This window comes from Salmo salar, chromosome ssa15, assembly GCF_905237065.1.
Source record: "Salmo salar chromosome ssa15, Ssal_v3.1, whole genome shotgun sequence".
NCBI lineage: Eukaryota > Metazoa > Chordata > Actinopteri > Salmoniformes > Salmonidae > Salmo > Salmo salar.
In genome coordinates, this window is record NC_059456.1 from 38,173,656 (window position 1) to 38,197,510 (window position 23,855).

General features: G+C 43.8%; 1 protein-coding gene across 10 annotated transcripts in view; it reads left to right on the forward strand.

The window, feature by feature from the left end:
• Window positions 1–23,855, forward strand: part of LOC106571378 (protein FAM184A) — a 107,708-nt gene that overhangs the window by 22,357 nt on the left and 61,496 nt on the right. The window lies entirely within an intron of this gene.

Consider the following 23,855-nt stretch of genomic DNA (forward strand, 5'->3'; position numbering starts at 1 on the left):
TGCTAACGTTTGCTGGTAGGTGGCTGTAGGTGTCTGGTTGTAATGTTAATGCTTGCTGTTTAATAACCATATAACCATATACAATATATCCCTGATTTGTAAAACTATCTTTTTAGTCATAGATATGGCTACAGGTAGTTTTTCAGCTAACTTAGCCCAAAACATATTTCCCCCCACTGTAACACAGAAGTATGTTTGCCAGCAATACCAATAGGGGTTTCATTACGTAAACTAAGCTAGCCACCGTATTTTCCACCTGCCCTCTTGGTTCTGTCATCGGCAATAGCTGAGTTTCTGTTCTAGCTAAATCCAACTCTTTGTTTCAAAATCTGTTCGCTATATTCAGGTTGAAACATGTATGGTTGAATGTCACCATGTACTGTAGCTAATAGAAAATAAAAAAATGCTCCATAGTCGTGCTAGTGAGAGGAATCACTTGAAGCCATTGCATTCTGGTCAGTGCTTTCAGTTGTGCCCGAACAGTGTTTCCAATCATTTTTCAGTGAGATCCCTATTAGCTCCTTGATTTGCCGATAGAAGTTGCTAGATAACTTTTTGCCGTTGCTACGATGACGTCACAGCACCAATTTGCCTTGCTGCGGCACACCACATCCCCCCGTCCCTCCGTACACCACCTCCCCCCTCCCTCCATACACCACCTCCCCCCTCCCTCCATACACCACCTCCCCCTCCCTCCGTACACCACCTCCCTCCGTACACCACCTACCCCCGTCCCTCCATACACCACCTCCCCCCTCCCTCCATACACCACCTCCCCCCTCCCTCCATACACCACCTCCCCTTGTGCTTCTCTGCCTGTGTTGCACAGACATTTTCACCAACTCTCGTTTATGGCAGAATTTAGTGGGAAAAGTTGCTAAATGCTATCAAAACCATAGAAACAGTGTCAAAACTCCCCAAAGGCAGCCTGAAAAGTAGCTTAATTTGGCGCTAGAGCTTTTTTACAAATAAAAGTCACAGGAGGGGTCTGAAAAACTAATTAAATATAGCAACAAAGTCGCTAATTGGGCAACATTGGGTGCAAAGGATTTTGTGTGTCCACCTCCCTTTAAAAAATGCCTACAATGGAGGAGGGACGAGGTCAGAGCACAAGGCACCGCCCCACACGAGTTGTAGTCTTTCAGAGAGTCGAAAGAATTTGTCAACTTGTATATTTAGCAATGAATCCACCGATAGGAACATTACTGAAAGATGTCCAATGGCTCTACCAAACAAGGACAACATATCTACACACAGAAAAGCATACGATGCAATTGGTATAACATAGAGGCTTCACGAAATGCCACAAAACAGGAATACATTTATTTTCGGATCTAGCACACCCCTTTAATACACCGGAAGTCATCATAGGGTGTATCGTTTGGCCCGAAGCCCAGTCCCGCCCTCTTCGTTCCCAATTATGTGTAAAACAAATCTCACTGACCAAGAAATCCCTTGGACATGCTCAAAACAAACCCAGGTGTCCCCCAGGGTGAAATGCCTCTTTAATGACCGCACAGGTCAGAACATGAACACGCAGACTGTTGAACTGGCGGCCGTGTCACAAAGCCATGCTCAGCCATGCGTCAAACCCTTCGCTTCCCGACAAGCTCGGGCTGAGTTAAGACTCATCATCGATAATCTGCGTAAAACATGTTCCTGTTAACCGTTGTGTGTGCTGCTCACTGACTGCCCATCCATGCATGATGTTGCCATGGCCATGTTCAGTGATGTCATGCAGGCATTTAATGACAAGGATAAGATGTCATACTAGAGTTCTGATCTTCTCCCCCCACCTCGAAATACTTAGTGCATTCGGAAAGTTCTCAGACACCTTGACTCTTTCCACATTTTGTTATGTTACAGCCTTATTCCAAAATGGTCCTCTCATTCTCTGTCAAGTGGAATGGGGAGCGTCGCTGCAGAGCTATTTTCAGGTCTCTCCAGAGATGTTCGATCGGGCTCTGGCTGGGCCACTCAAGGACATTCAGAGACTTGTCCCGAAGCCACTCCTGCGTTGTCTTGGCTGTGTGCTTAGGGTTGTTGTCCTGTTGGAAGGTGAACCTTTGTCCCAGTCTGAGGTCTGAGGTCCTGAGCGCTCTGGAGCAGGTTTTCATCAAGGATCTCTTTGTACTTTGCTCCGTTCATCTTTCCCTCAATCCTGACTAGTCTCCCAGTCCCTGCCGCTGAAAAACATCCCCACAGCATGATGCTGCCACCACCACGCTTCACCATAAGGATGGTTTCAGGTTTCCTCCAGACGTGGCACTTGGCATTCAGGCCAAGAGGTCAAACTTGGTTTCATCAGACCAGAGAATCTTGTTTCTCATGGTCTGAGTGTCCTTTAGGTGCCTTTTGGCAAACTCCAAGCGGGCTGTCGTGCCTTTTACTGAGGAGTGGCTTCCGTCTGGCCACTCTACCATAAAGGCCTAATTGGTGGAGTGCTGCAGAGATGGTTGTCCTTCTGGAAGATTATCCCATCTCCACAGAGGAACTCTGGAGCACTGTCAGCGTGACCATCGGGTTCTTGGTCACCTCCCTGACCAAGGTCCTTCCCTCCCGATTGCTCAGTTTGGCCGGGCGGACAACTCTAGGAAGAGTTATGGTGGTTCCAAACTTCTTCCATTTAAGAATGATGGAGGCCATTGGGTTTTTGAGGATCTTCAATGCTAGAAATGTTTTGGTACCCTTCCCCAGATCTTTGCCTCGACACAATCCTGTCTCGGAGCTCTGCGAGCTCTAGAATGAGGCTGTAACCTAACAAAATGTGGAAAAAGTCTGAAAACTTTCCGAATGCACTGTACATTGTGAGTTCAGACTGATGGCCTCTCCAACACTGAAGTGCCAGTTTCCTCTATTGTAAGATACATTTTGTGGTAATTTGCACCCTTGCAGCTTGTAGTTCATATTTAATTCTGCACTTCGTGCCTGTCTGTCCTGCTGGGTTGGGAGGGACTTAGAGAAACATGACACCCCATCCTCTCACAAAACAATGCTCATTGTTTTTCTATCGGCCTCACAAATTGTCCCATATGATGGAGTTATTTGGTTTATTGTCTCTCGCACATTGTCTCCCCACGGTATTGTCAGCTATTACACTGCACGTTGGCTTCTCCAGCTCTGTTTTTGTATCCTCTCTTCTCTCTGACACACATATTGGTGTCAAGCTTCGTTGACGGTTTCGACACATTGGTCTCTGGCTCATGCACACACACTCACATACACACAGATTATAACACCACACGCAGCCAGAGACATCCTGCTCCTACAGGGAGGGTAGGGAGAGCACTAGCCTGTGAAACAAGATAACATAAACAAATCTATATTCTAACTGGTTGAGGGGCTACAGGTGAGAGTGTACAGCTCCTGCTGTGTCGTGGTTACAGAGAAATGATGGAAGGGGACAGGGGCTTTCCCCAGGGACCTCCGGAAGGCCCTCTGCTATTACAGCCCAGCCGCCCCCTCTCTCTGCTGCCTCACCCCCCCTCCATCAACCCCCCGACAAAAACATAAACATCAAGGGGGCAAGAGAAAGGAAGGATTTGCCTTTGCCCTGTTCTTCTTCGTCGTTGTCAAAGTGAGTACAGTCTCTCTAGCCTAGCCTACTCTGGTGCATCTCTGGCTGTGAAGTGCAGGAGCTAGTACCCAAGGATGGGTTGCTTTTGTTTGTCAGAGGAGCCTTGCCTTAGTGCTGACAGGATGCCTCCCTGAGACCAAGAATATCCCAATTAAGATTAGAGGGAGCCGATATGACTTGGCCTTTCTCATCAGACGGCGGGAAGTTAATAGATGTTGACTCAAGAACCCCTCCACCTGCGGCCTGTAAGCGGGAGGCGTGGGGTGAGGAAAGAGGCTAAGTAAGTCGAGGACTGCTCGCTCTGGCTGGCTTTGAGGCAGCCATTTACCGCCTGGTAAATGGCTGCCACATCAGCATGCCGAGTCGGTGCAGTCTGGGGGACGGGGCTGCCGAGGTGGCTGCCGAGGTGGCCGGCTCAGTCATCCAGGCGCTGTAAAGCGACTCATATCAGTGAAAAAGGACTGGCTTGGGTCAGGAGCTGTCCTACCATGCGTACTGGAAGACACTGCTGCAGGCGCTGCGTCTAAGTGTAGCTGTCTCATACTCTGTCTCCGACTTGTCAGTTTCTTTGTTCTGCAAGCTTAGCTCTCCCCCTCCTGCTCTTTTTCTCTCTGCTTCTTACCATCACACATCATCCCAGCCTCCAAGGTAAATACACAATGAATGGTAAAATGCTTTCACCTCAACCACCCCTCCCAATCCTCGCTCACGGAGCCGCGGCGGGATGTATAGCGCTGACGGCAGAGCTAATGTTTAACACTGTGAAGTAAAGTCAGTGGTATTAAACTAGCGTTGAGTTGCGGACCTCCCCAAGATCTTTGGAGTTGAATAGTTATAAATCTCTTGGCTTGGTGTTGGGCTTGTTTGTGTGCCCGACAACAGGTGTGATTGTGAGTGTATATTGTGTGTAGAGTGCTACTCTCTCCTCCCCCCCTATAATCACAGTTCTCCCGAGCTCCGCCACAAATCTGTTTTACTGGCCTCGTTGACATCATACTTGGTTTTAACACCCAACGTGGTGCTGACAACTCAACGCTCATCATACTACAGACCATAGATCAGGTTGGAATTAGCTCACAGTGAAACCCTCAATGGGAACAACTTAGCAGAGGAGTCCAACCCCAGAAAGTTGATTTAAATACGTAGCCTAATTGATGTAGTGTTTCGTTGTCTTACTGTATTACTGTTCCAGTGTCAAATCTCAGGATTTTATGGTGCATGTCTATAATGCTAGTTGTGGTCACTTGGCTTTTAGGGCCTATCTCTGTGTGAGACATTAAACAGGTGAGCTGTGTCAGTCCGCTACCTCTCCTCCTTTACGCCACTATAAAGCCAGTTTTTAGAGAAGTCTGATCTAGAATTCTCCCCCAGGACTGACTGACTGGCCTCTCCCACAGCCTTCATCACCCTTTCATGATGCTCCTCTCACCTCATGATGTGCCTCTCAGACAGGCCTAATGAGGGAGAGTGGTGGCACAGGCTCTCTCTCTCACACACACAGACACCAGACTAATGTGCAACACGTCGGCAGCGGCGCTTTTAAATAAAGATCCATTGTTTCTTGAAGTAGAGATGAGAGGGATATACGTGTTTTTGAAATGCTGGGGGCCAGCTGTGCAGATCCTAATGCTGCTTTGATCTATCACTGGTGTGTGTGTGTGTGTGTGTGTGTGTGTGTGTGTGTGTGTGTGTGTGTGTGTGTGTGTGTGTGTGTGTGTGTTGGAGGTCGACCGATTATGATTTTTTCAACGCCGATACCGATTTTCGGAAGACCAACAAAAAAAGCCGATACCGATTAATCGGCCGAATTAAAAAACTAAAAATGTTACATTTGTTTTATTTGTAATAATGACAATTACAACAATACTGAATGAACACTTATTTTAACTTAATATAATACATCAATAAAATCTATTTAGCCTCAACTAAATAATGAAACATGTTCAATTTGGTTTAAATAATGCAAAAACAAAGTGTTGGAGAAGAAAGTAAAAGTGCAATATGTGCCATGTAAGAAAGCTAACGTTTAAGTTCCTTGCTCAGAACATGAGAACATATGAAAGCTGGTGGTTCCTTTTAACATGAGTCTTCAATATTCCCAGGTAAGAAGTTTTAAGTTGTAGTTATTATAGGACTATTTCTCTCTATACAATTTGTATTTCATATACCTTTGACTATTGGATGTTCTTATAGGCACTTTAGTATTGCCAGTGTAACAGTCTAGCTTCCGTCCCTCTCCTCGCTCCTACCTGGGGTCGAACCAGGAACACATCGACAACAGCCACCCTCGAAGCAGCGTTACCCATGTAGAGCAAGGGGAACAACTACTCCAAGTCTCAGAGCGAGTGACGTTTGAAACGCTATTAGCGCGCACCCCGCTAACTACCTAGCCATTTCACATCGGTTACACCAGCCTAATCTCGGGAGTTGATAGGCTTGAAGTCATAAACAGCGCAATGCTTGAAGCATTGCGAAGAGCTGCTGGCAAAACGCACAAAAGTGCTGTTTGAATGAATGCTTACGAGCCTGCTGGTGCCTACCATCGCTCAGTCAGACTGCTCTATCAAATCATAGACTTAATTATAACATAATAACACACAGAAATACGAGCCTTAGGTCATTAATATGGTTGAATCCGGAAACTATCATCTCGAAAACAAAACGTTTATTCTTTCAGTGAAATACGGAACCGTTCCGTATTTTATCTAACAGGTGGCATCCCTAAGTCTAAATATTCCTGTTACATTGCACAACCTTCAATGTTATGTCATAATTACGTAAAATTCTGGCAAATTAGTTCACAACGAGCCAGGCGGCCCAAACTGTTGCATATACCCTGACTCTGCGTGCAATGAACGCAAGAGAAGTGACACAATTTCACCTGGTTAATATTGCCTGCTAACCTGAATTTCTTTTAGCTAAATATGCAGGTTTAAAAATATATACTTCTGTGTATTGATTTTAAGAAAGGCATTGATGTTTATGGTTAGGTACAGTCGTGCAACGATTGTGCTTTTTTCGCAAAGACGCTTTTGTTAAATCATCCCCCGTTTGGCGAAATTGGCTGTCTTTGTTAGGAAGAAATAGTCTTCACACAGTTCGCAATGAGCCAGGCGGCCCAAACTGCTGCATATACCCTGACTCTGTTGCAAGGGAAGTGACACAATTTTCCTAGTTAAAAGAAATTAATGTTAGCAGGAAATATTAACTAAATATGCAGGTTTAAAAATATATACTTCTGTGTATTGATTTTAAGAAAGGCATTAATGTTTATGGTTAGGTACACGTTGGAGCAACAACAGTCCTTTTTCGCGAATGCGCACCGCATCGATTATATGCAACGCAGGACACGCTAGATAAACTAGTAATATCATCAACCATGTGTAGTTAACTAGTGATTATGATTGATTGTTTTTTATAAGATAAGTTTAATGCTAGCTAGCAACTTACCGTGGCTTCTTACTGCATTCGCGTAACAGGCAGGCTCCTTGTGGAGTGCAATGTAAGGCAGGTGGTTAGAGCGTTGGACTAGTTAACCGTAAGGTTGCAAGATTGAATCCCCGAGCTGACAAGGTAAAAATCTGTCGTTCTGCCCCTTAACAAGGCAGTTAACCCACCGTTCCTAGGCCGTCATTGAAAATAAGAATGTGTTCTTATCTGACTTGCCTAGTTAAATAAAGGTGTAAAAAGAAAAAATAATCGGCATCCAAAAATACCGATGTCCGATTGTTATGAAAACTTGAAATCGGCCCTAATTATTCGGTCGACCTCTAGTGTGTGTGTGTGGGGGTGGGGTGGGGGGCCCACAGGGACCCACTGCGTAGCTATTATCAGGCTTTTATTTCCTGTAATGATTTTCCAGCTCACACAGACAGCAATAGGATACAGCTGCCCTCTGTGCGTTGTTTATGTTAAGTCTACATCTGATACATTGCTGTGGTAAATGGCAACCCTTGGCTTGGGGATGATTTTCATTGCCGGAGTCTGATGGAGAACATATTGTTACGTGACCTTGCAGTGAGGGAACCAAGGTCATGGCTGTCATTTTCTGTAAATATTAAAAGGCTCCAATTTGATCAGCTCTGTATATTCACCTCATTGTGAGTCATGAGTGACGTATGCTCACTAGTAGGATTGTGCTTCAGCTATAGCTGGGCAATTCTAATGTTAGAGTGATGCTGAGACACTGACGATGCAAAGTTTCGTAACAGAATGGCAAACTTTGCATCTGCACTGGTCTTTAAGTAAACGTGTTTTTGTCAAATGTTCAGGGGAAATTGTTCAAAGTCGTCCTTGTGCATAGAGTTGCATGGTTTGTTTAACTTTGCAGTCATTTGGTTTTCGTTTGACATACCTTTTAAAGTCTCTGCATCACAGCTTCACTGTTACCGTGGAATTGCCCAGCTTCAGTCTCTTTTTTTAATGCCATTTTAAAAGGCGGTGATTTGGCGAGTCCTTTCTTACCTGAAGAATGCCCCTGAATACAGGAAACTGATCAGTCTGCTCAATCCAGCCTATCCTTCTCTCTGGTAAATAGCCACACCGCTCTGGGCTCTACAATAGAAGATAAAAGCCAATGAAGCCAATCTGTCCACATGTCTTTGTGTCTGTGCCTATAGCAGCTCTATTGATTAGACTCTTTTGTAAGACAGAAGTGAATGGGGTAAGCTATATAGTTCCACGACAGAGGTGATGGCGTGTGTGAGCGAGCCAAAGCATTGGACGTGCATGGACTCGAGAGCACTGAGCACAGTGTGTCTGGACAGGAGAGGAGGGCAGAGGTAAAAGGCCTAGGACACTGGTGTTTCTGAGGGCAGTTTCTGTTCAGTGCCTCTGCCCATGAGAGGCTGTCAGTATGCTCTGCTCTCTTCTGTTTTTACCAGGCTCAAAGAGGAGACTCAGCAGTAATGTCCAAAGGTTTGGTTCTCTGGCTTCAAGCATCACTCTGCAGGATACAATTCTACTAGAATGAATGTGGTCTATTGAGCTGTCGATGCTGGTGCCCAGTACTGGAATGAGATGCAAGGGAGAGAGGAAGTTATTGGGTCTCAGCTTAGCTGGGTCTTGTTCTTTCTCTCTCTCTCACCCTTTTTCACTCTCTTATTATATTGGTTTCCTCTCCTGCCAACTGACTCAACGAATGGCTCAGGTGTCCATGAATACACAGGTTCATTGGAATGTTCTTTGTCATAGACTGAAGTACCCACAGTGATGGAAACCGATGTTCCAAAGCATGAAAAGAAACGACTTTACAAGAAATATGTTTACTGTTTTTAGTTTTGCTTCGGGGCTAGAAAAAAGGTGTTCTCCACACCTTAGTGGGGGACTTTGAAACATTACTTTTGATGTGCTCGAGCACACTTTTATTGCAGAGACAAAGCACCCTGAAGGGGTAAGAAACAATCAGCTTCGTATTCATGCGGTAGTGCTTTTGAGATAGCGAGGGAGGCTGAGGTGGGATGCTGTGCGTTAGGCAGCCTAGCCACAGAACACTGGCAGGACGTGGGCTTTTAGTGTGTGTGTACCTACCCATCCATCTTCCTCTGTCAGAAAGCAGCTCCCAAATCCTCATCTTCCCCCATCCTTCTCCTCATCTTCCTACTCCGACGTGTCCACTGGAGGTTTCATTATGTCCTCCTGTGTGTAATCTTACGGCATATTCTCTCTCTCTTCTCCATCTGCCTGTCTGTCCCTGAGAATGCATCCCCTGTGTGAAGAATTCTCTGGTGTAACCCTGTAGTGTGTGTGTAACCCTGTAGTGTGTGTGTAACCCTGTAGTGTATGTGTGTGTAACCCTGTAGTGTGTGTGTGTGTAACCCTGTAGTGTGTGTGTGTGACCCTGTAGGGTGTGCATCCTGTTATGGGCAGGAGGTCTGTCTCTGCATCCAACCTGGACCATAGCTGATACACCATTTCACAGCTGGCCTATCCATTAGCCACACAGGGCCACCGCAGTCAGGTGACAGGGCACAGGGCCGCCTCAGGGCGTGACCTCACCTAGTGGGCAGACAGACTCCCTGGGCTCGGTCGTGTGTGTGTGTCTACCAGACAAGACCGGGTCATGTCTGTTTAGGTGGCGTATGGTGAAGGGGACAGCTAGAGAAAGGGATGGTTAAATGGACAAGTAGCTAGACCGTACAGATGAATATGAAGTCAACGGACCCAACATTTATTCATGGTCTGAAGTTGAATTGCTGTTGCATAAGCATGTTGGCACTATTCTCTCCCTCTATGTGTCTGCCTCTGTCATGATGAAAGCTGAATTTCACATTTGGATGGCAGTACATTCCCTGGTTGGACATGTGCAGAGATAATTCCTAGTGCGCATACTCAGGCTACAGGTGTGTGAGGCTGTGAGCGTGGCTGTGTGTTTGTGACAGTGTAGACAGACAGGCTGGGTGAGGAGGTATTAAAACAGCAGCTGTGGAAGACGACCAGGAAGTCAACAGTAACAAGTAAGAATGCGTGGTAAACACAACTAATCAAAATTATAGCACAGATTGTAGTCAAGTAGAGGGTTTACAAGTTAAAGACCTGCCTTAAAAGCTTACAGGCAATTGATTTTGTGTTTTTCTTTCTGGCGTGCAGTGGGTGTACATTTAGTGTGCTGTTATGATGGATGCTAAGGTGAAACAGAATCTTAATGATTTAGAATTGAAGGTTGCTGCTACTGAAGTGCAGGTAGCGTGAGAGCCGGACTAGATGCTCCTCTCCTCTCGAATATCAAGGCACTGCTATGGACTGGTGACTCATCCAGCTTGATTCTCTCTCTGCTGCAGAACATCAGCAGCCAGCTAGATACCTTTATCTCTCTGGCACTGGCTCTGTAGAATCTAACACACACACACACGTATCAAAAGTAAAAGTATAAATAATTTCAAATGTCTTATTAAGCAAACCAGATGGCACAATTTTCTTGTTTTTTTAATTTACGGATAGCCAGGGCATGCTCCAACACTCAAACATAATTTACAAACAAAGCATTTGTGTTTTGTGAGTCCGCCAGATAAGAGGCAGTAGGGATAACCAGGGATGTTTTCTTGATTAGTGTGTGAATTGGGCCATTTTCCTGTCCTGCTAAGTATTCAAAATGTAACAAGTACTTTTGGGTGTCAGGGAAAATGTATGGAGTAAAAAGTACATCATTTTTTTTAGGAATGTAGTGAAGTAAAAGTTGTCAAATATAAATATTAAAGTACATACCCCAAAAAACGACTTAAGTAGTACTTACACCACTGAGTACAGTATATGATTATGTTACATAGGAACAATGGTGCAACACTAATAAAAATAACACTATTTTATAACAAATGCACTTTTTCCCGCTTTGGATAGTGGTTGCGGTTCATGTTGCTATGTGCATAATAGCAAAGTTAATCAGCATATTGGTGTTGAGAACAATGCGGTGGAGGCAGCAGCAGAATGAGGAGACGAGAAAACAGCCCTTGCAATATTGTCTAAGAAAAGTGAGGAGAGAGGAAACCCCAACTAAATAATGTCTATAATCAATAACCTAACTGTTAAATGTGCCTGGCTTTATAAATCATCAATATATCTACAGAAATAAGACAGATCCTGCTTTTGTTGTAACGAGGGTCGTATAAAGGGGACCAAGGCGCAGCGTGTAGAGTGCTCATACTTTACTTTAATGAAAACACTTAAACAAAACAACAAAACGACAGCCAACAGTTCCGTCAGGTATACTAACAAAACGGAAAACAACTACCCACACCAACACAGGAAAAACAGGCTGCCTAAGTATGGCTTCCAATCAGAGACAACGCTAGATAGCTGCCTCTGATTGGAAACCATACCTGGCCAAAACATAGAAAACAAAAACATAGAATGCCCACCCACCTATCACACCCTGACCTAGCTAAACAGAGAAAACACAGCTCTCCTAGGTCAGAGCATGACATTTGTTGCCTGTTTGAGTGTTTAACAGTTTACTGATTCCGTGAGCACCAAGCCTCAAGTAAAGAATTTCACAAATTTGTCTGTTTTTAATCTTTGCTTTGCTGTGATAAAGAGCTTTACACTATACCAAAGATGGTTTGGTACGGTTTACAAACTTGGGAACCAAACTCGAGTTATCAGTGGACATCACCTGGACATTTTGAAATACTGTATCTTCACACCTAGAATAAAAACCTCCAGGCTTCCATCATAATTGTCAATTTCTAAAAATAAAAAACTAATCCCGTCCGAATTGTCCTCTTGAATAAAGGACATTCTGGAGTAATAATTACATAACCAACATTCTCTAGTAATACTAGTCCCGTGCGAGGAATAGGGAATGTTTTTCCTAAATAAATGAGCAATTTTGGTAACAACTTTTCAGTGGCTGTAATTATGTTGCAGCTTTAGCAACATGGACAGCGCGCTTAAACATATTGAATTGATGTTCTGTGGTGGTCGCTACTGCAGGGAGGAGGGAGAGACAACGGGTGCTAGTCACACAGTCACTTGCTGTCTTTTTTCTTTTTTTAACACAGCGCAGCAAGTCTGGTCGGACTCCCTCTAATCATTTGTGTGTCTTAATTATTTAATCAAACCGTGTGCTTAAAGCATCAGACAAGCTCAGTAAATATAGTTTATTAATGTCCAGAAGGGGCCAGTCTAAATTGATAAAAGGGCCGGATCTGGCTCACGGGCCTACTGTTGAATGGCCCTGATGTAGCTAGACATGGCATTTTATAAGTTAACAAATGTGCAAAATGTTGATGGTAATGATTCCACTGTTGCCTATAGCCTGTCTGGCTTTGCTGGTCTGACCAACACACTTGTTTTTTTGTCCTTGATACACTTTTCACATAGGATTCACGGTATGTTTCCTGTAATAATAATTGGGCAACGTTCATATGATCCCCTTTCAAACAGACCCATTTTTACCTCTTTCTTGTCAGCATTCACCTTTTTATATAGCCATTGCTTAGCCGGCAAGGAGCAAGAGACATTCAACTTTGACCCTGTTGTTGTTACCGTTGTCTTGGTAACCTGATGTGACAACAGCAAGTTCTAAATTCCTCCTACAGAATGCACTGCATTCTTTTCTTTGCATTCACAACAGTAAGTTAGCAGCTCCTCGTGCTTGTAAATAATTACCTTGTAATGTGTTAATTTTCCTGTTATGGTGAATAAAAAGTTGTCTAACTCCAAAAGTTGTCAGATATGTTCTGGTAATTATATGAGCTGGCTAGCCAGCTAGATAGATAGCTAGCTAACATCGAAACAAAACAGTGTCTAGAAAGTAGCTTTTAGTTGCCTGGCTTGTTAGATTCACATATCCTAAATACATTTTTAAACGTATAGATTTTTTTGGTGCAAAAAATAGGACAGGTAACGTTGCAATTTGGACAAGGCTGCTGCGATGTCATGCGTGTGTGTGTTTATACTTTTTCATAATGACAACATTATCGGACAACAATAGAATGTTCATGATTTAATGGCGTCAAAGACGCTAAGGGGACGTTTATACTAAGGGGTTGGCAGGACTTTTAAACATATTACTGATTCATAACTACCGCAGTTAGCGGAATAAAAGTATAGCTTTTTTACAGGCATTACCTTTCAGATATAAAGAAAAGGCGGACAAAGGTTGGCAGTTTTTCGTCTTGGTTTGAAGGGGGTTTTAGAGACAGACGCATGCTATTCCGTCTTTTTTTAATCAGCCTGGAACTTAATGGCCTTGATAACAGCAGTTAGTCCAATCAACTGATTTCTGCATAATGTCAAATTATTGCATGTATGTATGAATATCTTAACTCAATCACATCTTTATGTTTAGTGCGTCAACAGCTAAAGTAAATTACAGCGAGGAAAATGACCCGACGGCTCGGATCTCGCCACAACCTCTCTCTGCGGAGGCAGCTGTTGCCACGGCAACTCTCTTTCTTTATGTTAGATTTGCTGTGTCAATCAGGAAGGCAACAATGTGCCTCAATTCCCTGATTCTCAGCCGTGGTGTGCAATTATAGTCCTCCCACACAATGCTAACTATAGCACACCACCATACAAGGCTTAATATTAACTTTCTTTATGAAACTGCTCTTTGGTGTGCTCTCAATACCATTATAATGCTGTAGGCATACAGTTACTTTTTTTACGCATAATGTTACATTGTGGATTTATGAGTCTTTAAAACATTTTAAACAAACAAAGTTGCTCAGCATGGGATATGAGGCAAAAGTAAAACTCATGACTGATACAAGCTTTTCATTGTGCCTCAATCCCATTGCCTTTACTATGGTCTCTCTGGGTTTCATTTAGGGCCTTTGTTAAACACAGTGAACTGTAACAAGTGGTGTAATTAGGAGAGGACCCTCTCATTATAGCTCTGGTGATAGTCAACCTGCCGCAGGGTACAGATAACATGGGCACCAGTTCAGAGGTGACATGTTACGATAGTTCCCCACTGTGTGGTCTTGAACCTGACTGCCATGACCCTTAACCTTCACTGTGAGTTATCGACTAGCCTACTTCCACTCATAATCATCTTGTTCTCTGGGAGTCTTTGGCCAGGGACACATTTGTTTGTGCAGGTCACCTCTGCTACAACAAAGATAGACATTCTGGAACAATCCCAACTGACAAAGCAGTGATTTGTGAAGATCCTGATACAAATTGTCCCTCTGAATGGCTGCTGGCCAACTCTCCAGATCTCCAACCCTCATATCAGAGAGAAAGCTGAGTGACTCTCCCCCCATAGGTTTTAGCTGGGCTTTCAAATGGCACCTGCAATCTGTCTCATAGTGAGGATTTAATTTGACACTCCCAGCCAGCCATACTGTAGTAAGGTCTTTCTAAAATGCTATCTGCTTCATCTCTATTTTCCGTATCTAGGCTACATCATTAATGTGGTAATATGTCTGTCTTTGCTTGATCAGAGAATTGAAAATAATAATTAGTAATTGATTGGAGAAGTCAAATAGCGTTCAATCCATGAAGGAAAGATGAAGGAATAGAGCTGTCTCTTCTCAATCCTCTGGCCTAAAGCCTGAAACCTGTGTAGTCAGCACTGTATAACATCAATACCAGATGTTGATATCAGTCAGAGATCATTTTGAAACAATTTAGTTGGACTTCATCCACACAGGAAAAACTACTTGAAGAGTGAAACAGAGGAAGGAAAGGTTGTCTTTGTACAGGTTTTTGTTATACAGTGCATTTGGAAAGTATTCAAACACCTTTACTTTTTACAGCCTTATTCTAAAATGGAGTAGAAAAAAATATAATAATCAATCTACACACAATAGCCATTAATGACAAAGCAAAAATAGAATTTCTTACAAATAAAAAACTGAAATATAAAATCGACATAAGTATTCAGACCCTTTACTCAGTACTTTGTTAAAGCACCTTTGGCAGCGATTACAGTCTCAAGTCTTCTTGGATATGATGCTACAAGCTTGGCACACCTGTATTTGGGGGGTTTGTTCCATTCTTCTCTGCAGCTCCTCTCAAGCCCTGTCAGGTTGGATGGGGAGCGTTGCTGCACAGCCATTTTCAGGTCTCTCCATGTGTAGTTTGGGTTGTTGTCCTGTTGGAAGGTGAACCTTCGACCCAGTCTGAGGTCCTGAGCGCTCTTTCATCAAGGATCTCTCTGTACTTTGCTCCATTTATCTTTACCTTGATCCTGACTAGTCTCCCAGTTCCTGCTGCTGATAAACATCCCCACAGCATGATGCTGCCACCACCATGCTTCACCATAGGGATGGATGGTGCCAGGTTTCCTCCAGACGTGACGTTGGCATTCAGGCTAAAGAGTTCAATCTTGGTTTCATCAGACCAGAGAATCTTGTTTCTCATAGTCTTTAGCCTGAATGAGTCTTTAGGTGCCTTTTGACAAACTCCAAGTGGGCTGTCATGTGCCTTTTACTGAGGAGTGGCTTCCGTCTGGCCACTCTACCATAAAGGCCTGATTGGTGGAGTGCTGCAGAGATGGTTATCCTTCTGGAAGATTCTCCCATCTCTACAGAGGAGCTCTGTCAGAGTGACCATCAGGTTCTTGGTCACCTCCCTGACCAAGGCCCTTCTCCCCTGATTGCTCAGTTTGGCCGGGCGCCCAGCTCTAGGAAGAGTCTTGGTGGTTCCAAACTTCTTCCATTTAAGAATGATGGCGGCCTCTGTGTTTTTGGGGACCTTCAATGCTGCAGAAATGTTTTGGGACCCTTCCCCAGATCTGTGCCTCGACACAATCCTGTCTCGGAGCTCTACGGATAATTCCTTCGACCTCATGCATTGATTTTTGCTCTCACATGCACTGTCATCTGTGGGACCTTTTGTATAGACAGGTGTGTGCCTTTCCAAATCATGTCCAATCATGTCGTAGAAACATCTCAAGGATAATCAATTGAAACAGCTCAATTTCGAGTCTCATAGCAAAGGGTCTGTTTTCACTTTTTCATTGTGGGGTATTGTGTGTAGATTGCTGAGGATTAATCAATTTTAGAATATGGCTGTAATGTAACAAAATGTGGAAAGGTCAAGGGGTCTGAATACTTTCCGAAGGCACTGTATGGATTCAAAGACACCCCTCCCAGGCAGCATACAAGCATCGTGGACTGAAGGTTGTTCGTCATAGAGATCCAGTGCCCACGTCTGATGTAGGAAGAGTAGAATGGGACTGTGTGGGATAGATTCTGCTGTGTGGGGTGGTTAGGTGCTGCTGGTATCTAGAGTCTTTAGTGATAATTGTAAGTCCAAGCATCATTCCTGCGTCACTGCAGTGGGTTGGAGGAGAGATGAAATAGACGAAAAAGGGACGCATTGGAGGGATGAGCCAGCGTGTGTGTGCGTGTGTCTCTCCACAGGGACTCTCAAGCTATCTGTGTCAACAGACAGGTGGGAGACCAGGTTGTGTTTTGTATTAAACAACATAAATGGTCTTTCTAGTGTTGAGTCAACAACACCAATGTCAGCATCTGATGGTCGACACTGAGGGAGGGATCATAGTCTCAGATTAAACATTTAGCACAGTGACTTGACAGTGGCATCACTGCTGAATGTTGATCTCTGGGTTGTCATAGATTTTACAATGATGTTGCCTGTTCGCAAAGTGAAAGGAGCTAATCAGTTTTCCAGCTCGGTATGTTTTCCATCACATCGTCTATAAACATTGCAGACAGATGAGCGAATAAACTGTCAAGCGAAGCAACGTGGTGTCATAATGATATTGTTGAATCCACTCAAACCATTTTGCACTCCGAAGCATGATTTTGTCAGAGAATCCTGTGAAGATTGGGAGACTGTTTTAGCCTCAAATTAGCCAGGACAAACATATTTTCCCGATGTCACTAATATAATCATAATCAATAAAATCATAGCACATTATTGGGCTCATTCAGTAGTTTTTACCATATAATTGTGTTAAAACAGAATATATATTCCTAAAACATGCACTAAATGATACTGTTGCTGCTTCCTGTTGTCATCGCTTTTAGATTCATGGCAGAGTGTTAAAACACTGGTTTTTGATGTCCAAATTCGTAATCAATATGCTGAAATAAGTTGTGATATTTTGAAGACCAATACACAAATGTGACTCCCTACACACACGTCACACTTGTCTTCAGATGAATTGTATTTTGCTAAACTAAAACCTGATAAACTGCACACGGAAACAATATTGACCAAGCGGTCACTCTAGACTAGAATTGATTAGCTTGTTCTACTGTAATCAATAGTGTGTACAAATCACTTGCATCAATATTGTATTGAAATCAATGGAACTGGGACAGTAACCATGGCGATGTACCTTCTGAGAACCACATTCAGTACAGTTTGGGGAGAAGGGTTTCATTTTATAGGCTCATCCAAGCCACGCATTGGTCAGCTTCTTATAAAGTGCAATTTGCCAGGTTCACATTCATGACCCCCCCTGACTGAAGCATAGAAACATGTGGATTCATAAACCATGTCTGTAAAATGGTTATTGCTGTGTGGTAAACAAATGTGGCTTGTAACAGACTCCTTATTTGAGTTGATAAACCGGGTGGTGCTTAGCTAGTTTAGTGAGGTAATAGGAATCCCTCTGAGAATTCTTTAAGGGATTTTTTATGACACGGATGTAGTGAGTGGGTTTATGAATGGGAATGGAGCAGTGAGTAGTATGTGAGGGCTTTGATATAATCAGGACAGAATAGAATAAATGAGAAGTGGGAAGACTGTGCAGCTGTGTGATACAGGTAGGTTTGAGACCAGCGGTCTCTAATGAGTAGGAAGCATTCCCTCAGCCCCACGTCTTTCCAGCCAAATAACCTTCTGTAGAAGCCCATAATGAATAGCTAAGAGTTTGAATAGTAGGGAGTTCTGCTTCTTTTCTCCTAATTTCTCATCAAATCGTAGTGTTCTTTGGATTTTCCATGCTGCTCAAGGATAGAGCTGATATTTAATTAACTTGGCCCACATCCTGAAACTTGGAGCCTGTCTGCGACTACCTTCCCAGAGGCTGCGTCGAGTTACCATTAGATAGTTGCTGGGTATTGAGCTGAAATTACAGCACACTCTCTTAAATACACATCACTTTGTCCAATTTCTTCCCATTCGCCACAGGTAAAGGTGAGAGTGGATGGATTCAGCTGATTTCGGTTTAATTTTAGGTGTAATGTATTTGCACCAAGGAAAATAAGTGATAAAGAACAATACAGATAAAATAAAGAAATGGTGTGTAGGTGTGGTTGGTAGCCCATGGGCTTATATAAAAACCACACCATAAAAAAACTATTTACAATATATAGGTACAAAAATAAATAAGGTTTGTAAAAGCCTGGTGCTATTGGCTGCTGACCTACTGAATGTAACTTTGTTCTTTGTGCAAAATCGCCTAGCCTGAACTTAAAATCACTCTTCTATACCTTTTACGGTCAGAAAGCTACAGATTGCTGTTAAGTGTCTGTTGCCCAGAGGAGAAATGTAAAGTCCAGAGAGTCTAGAAAGGGGACAATGGTGCTGTGGACCAAAATACCCCCCAAATAATTAAAAACACCTCACTGAACCAGCTGACAGAAACGGCATTCGTGCTGTTAAGTCCGTTTCTGCGGTAATGTGGACTCTTAACAACATGATGAAACTTTGTTGCACCTTGCTGAAAAAGCAAGGGGTTGGAGCAAATGAGTCTTCGGTTGCCAAGGCAATGCCCCCCTCCCTGCAAAAGCAGCACACATCGAAATAGAATGAATGAACATGCTTAAAACCTCTAACCCTGGCAATTTTTTTTTTACAATATATTTATTGGCAACCCTGGCAATTTGACTGGTACACGTGCAATAACTGCCTGCAATTGTGACGCAATAATTGGCATGGTAATGTAGAATGTTCATTGAAATGATCTTAACTGATGTGGCTCATGCAATGGAATGTATTTTTTAAAAATATAATTACAGTTGAGTTGACTCAACAAATCACAGCACATATTGATGGGTGCAGTACACTTCCTGTGTTGCTCCTATTGGTACACTTGCAATGGCCGCCAGTGCACCCATTATGTCATGACTTGAATGGGGACACCCGTTCTATTCATTCTATTTCTATGTCAGCACATTCGGTCAGGAGGAGAGGAGAAAATGTGCGTCTTTGCAATTCGAACGGTTGTTACGGTGACTGTGGTCATTTGGCTGGCCAATTACCGTCATCTAAAATTCACTGCCCTATCTGTAAGTGCACTGAAGAATGTGCATAGTGTGAGATCAGAAGAACCAGTTATTGTAGGGAACAGCCCCTACCCAGCTTCCTCTCTTCGATCACTAGAACTCCAACTCAACAACGGCACTGTGAGCTTTCAAAGACTGAGTTTTCTCCTGGCTTACACTTCTCCAGTGGAGTTATGCATTCACGATGTGACAAGCCCTGTTGACAGGTCTGAGATCAAGGTGGTGATTTGGGAGGGGCCCATGGGCCATGGTTGCGACGATAATAGGCTGCTTACTCTCACATGGGTTTTTCTCCAGGCAGCTTGATGAGCCCACTCTTGATGAGCCCATGCATGGGCAGGGCAGACCTGCCCTGTGTGAGTAGAGCTGATGTCTCTCTCTGCCCATACTCTCGGTTAACCTGGAACTAAAGTCTTGCGTCAGATGCTCAATTAAGTTCTGGTCCATACAGTGCTAAGAGAAGAGAGAGAACGAAGATTGGAACCGGAAACAAAGAGCTCCACCCTCTCTCTTTACAGGCAAGTGTATGGCTAAATGTCCCCTCCCGTTCCGAAATTCGAAAGATGCTAACACCTACAAAATAGTGATTTGCCCAAATAATCAGTGAGGGAAAACCCAAGCACCGGAAGTAATGCTGCTTTATCTCACTCATCCCGTTGTGTCATGACAGCTCTACGAAACCATTTTATGTTTACGTAGTCTGTCCATGAGAGATTATGCTGCCCACCACTACCCAGTCCTGTTGGGCACTGGAGATGGTGAGGAGAGACAGCCAAGAGACAAACAGACCAACCGACCAAGTGGGCAGCTAGTCTCCATTCACTGGCCCAAGGAGACCCCCCCCCACCCCCCACCCTCACCACTGAGCTGTCAGTGTGTCCAGACAGACTGTCATATCAGGGTCACTGACACCGTGGAATCTCGTTGTCTGACCCACATCCCTCCCTGTTTCAGCCCCCCAACAGAGAGGCCCACTGAACCCAAGTAACTGAGGAGTGGAAGAACACTTACCTCCTTGGCAGACAATCTGATTCCATATTGCCTCGAGCAAGGAGCATCATGTAACCTGGACAGCTCTTTTGAAGTAAACATAAAACACTGTTGAGATGATGGCGTGACTATTGGAATTGGGATTGAGTATGTCAGACTTGGCAGCGTCTGCAATGTATATCCGTAATACCTCTCTCAACTCCACAACCGTCCAGGGCCTGGTTTCCAAGGCGATGCTTTAGAAAGTTTAGTCACTGTGCTGATGGAGCGCTATGTACAAGGCCAATCAAAGTCCTCTAGTATTCCACTCCCTCTGCCTTGCCTCATTTCTCCAGCTTGTCCCTGGGATGAGGGGGAGAAAGGGGGCCAACAGAAGTGCTTCTTCTTCCCCGGCTGATCAGCCTGTTTCCCCCTAGGGCGATGGATCACATAACAAATGCTCCACAGCATGCTGCCTGCAATGCGCTCTGAAAAGGATGCTCCGAACCCCACTAGGAGATGCCTTGTCTGTCGCCTCACTCAAAAAAATAGGCTCCAAAATACTGTTGTTATTTTGATGTGATCTATAAAGAGCTTTTCTGTCATTTCCAGATCTTTAAACCATTTTGTCCTCTTGCATTGTTCGAGGTGTCATCCAGTCATGTGTGGAGACATGATCACATGCACATTTATTCAGGCAGCTTCTCCAGCAATGCCACAGTCTATGTTCTCATCATGTTCTATGGCAAATAGCTACAGAACAAAGCAAGTCATACATACTGATATTTTGACCAATAATGTCTGTCTCTCTACTCAAAGTTATCTGAATTGAAATGTTATAAAATGACCTCAAAGTAAGAAATGTATTTGAGTGGCTGGTAAGACGTAGTAGGTCCTGCCCTGGACACATTCTCGGACAGATGTTTACACTGTTCCTTTCCAGCAGATACTTACAGATGTGTTCTGCTTTCTGTGTTCTGCCCTGCTCACAGTCTCCACATCCTAGAGAGGGTGCTGCCCAAGTTGGATGACATCAGGGGAATGGCAACCATGCCTTCCAGCAGCAGGCACTAAATCCCCCTGGTAAACAGACTAAACCTGTCAAGGCCGGCTAAGGAAATGGGAACCACTGTAATCAAGGCTTTTCTCACCACCCAGTGCTGCAGCCTAGTAGACAGTGTTAGAGATTGATCAGGCAGTATCCCAAAAGTTGGCATGAGTCCTCTGCATTAGTATCTAAGTCCTCTGGTTTCATCTGCTTCATTATCTGAGGAAGATCAGGGACCATAGACGATGCTGTTGGAAGGAAGCATATTTACAATATTAAAATGAGAGGCATATGATTTAATTATCTTAATCAACCATTACATTTGTGAAGGAGGAGATTGCAGTGCTTTAGAATTAGATCTCATTCAGTAAGGCTTTCAGGGTAGTTAGATGAATCAGACAAATTGGGGCATGACTCATTTGTTTTGCACCCACACACGAAAGGTAACCACTCCACCATCCATTAACACAGGCACTTCCTGTCTGAAGGCAAGTGGAGCACATCACTTTCTGTGACCTTCGCCATGTGTCTCGGTTGTAATTAAAATGTGTTATGTAATAAGGCTGAATCTCAATGGAAGACCGATAGGGAAGTCAACGTTTTCTAATCTCAGCCTACAGTACAGTGCATCATGATTAGACCAAGAGTTGTAAATGAATATTGCAGATTATAGAGAGCCGTGTGAAATATTCATCAGTGTAATGAAGCTGTGGAAAAAATATCTATCCCAATAACTAAGAACACACCAATACAGTTACGCAACAGAACAGAGAGAGGAACACCAACACAACATCATCAGTGAGTGTGTGTAGTTTCTCTATGAAGAAACACCAGTGCATTCGGGAGCAATGACGCTCAGAGCAATGACGCTGCAATCAATCAAACCTGCCTTAGATAAGATGACGCAATGACTTGTGTAAAGACTATTTACACAACTACTGCCTATGTACGCAAACCATAATCTTCTGTCTGAGAGAGGCTTAAAAATGAGAGCGGGAAAAATAATACATTAATATGTGGACTACTGCTAAGTCAGGCTTTTAAAACAAACATATTCACAATCAGGCCATGTAAATGCTGCAGTGGGGGAAGTTTTGGTTCACACTGCTGGAGAAGCTCATCATAGTGTTCCCTCTGTATGAAACCAAGTAGCGTTTACAGAGCCGGCCCAGACCTACCCCCTCATCTGCCTTAATTACCTCCTGGATTAAGGTGCACCTTGCAGTTTAGTGGAAAATGTGCATGTAATTACTGTAATTAGCACTAGGCTATCTTTCGACTTCATTCAATCCTTTTCCACACTTAATTCAGTAGCTTAGCGAATCAGCATCTCACTTCTTTAAGGGGCCTCGAAGGTGGTTGATGCGCTACAGTATATTCGTACGTTACTTAGTCCAACTAATACGGAATACGAGTCAGGAATTAGGTTTACAAAACTGGAAACATGACTGGGGGAAAAAAGTCACATAAGCAAGATTGCCTTTATGTTGGCTTCAACTGAATACTGATGCAGACAGTCAATGGCAAAGCAGCTGAACATTGATGACCGCCCGGCATTGAGATGGCAGTCAGTCATTCTGCAGGGCTGTCCGTTAAGACCCATTTCCAGCACAGAGCAGAATGTGATTGCGGCCTCACCGAGGCAGTTACCACCGCTCAAAGCTAATTTGGCCCCGTTTACCGAGTGCCCCATTGTACTGAACAATATGTTACCCTTCCGCACTGCTCTACTAGAACTTTTTCCTCTCACTTATCCAGGCAGCAGCAATAATTTGCTGTTAGGAGTTTGCAATCAATACATAACTATGACGTCGATATTTTTGAGAGGGAGCGAGAAAGAGAGAGAGAGGAAGACAGGCAGGCCAACACGGTTCCTCTCAGGTCAAATGGAGGAGAGAATCATTATGGGATGATGACATCACTGCACGCTTCTTTGCTTCTCAGTCCACTGCTTTCACCCGCTGAGCCTATGGGACTGCAGACCGCACTCTCTCTATCATCTCTCTCTCTCTTTATCTCACTCTTTATCACTCCCTCTCTATCTCTCTCTCTTCATATGTGGCTGGCTAGATTGCCGCGCTAACACCAGATAGGCCCAGAACTTTTAGCTCTTTCCCCTAGTCATTTGTCAAAACAATTATGGAAATGAATTCTGACTCAGCCCTCATCGCTCGTGAGAAACTTCACAAGCTGGGGCCCTTTCATTCCCATAGAATGCCTTTCATTGAGGGTATTAAAAGATTAATATTATGTTTATAATGGGAATTGAGCTGGGATCCCGCTGCATAGGCCTTTTTATCTCATTTGAGAGCTTGCCATGCGATTGAGAGATGGCACAGCAGTAGAGGTCACAATAGCAAACAACAAATGCCTGTTGGTTTAGTATTTTCTTGAATAAACCTTTGAATAACATGTTGTCCTACCTGGCTGGGAACAATGTATTGTATCTGCTCTTATTTGATGGAGAGCTGTAACGGACAGTCATACGAGTGATGCCAATAGGAGTCGGTTTAAAAAGGAACATTTTCTGAACATTTTAACATATTAAAAACACAGGCAAGTTGGCAACACGGTTAAGACATGCACAGTCCTCCCCCTGTTATTCACCCTG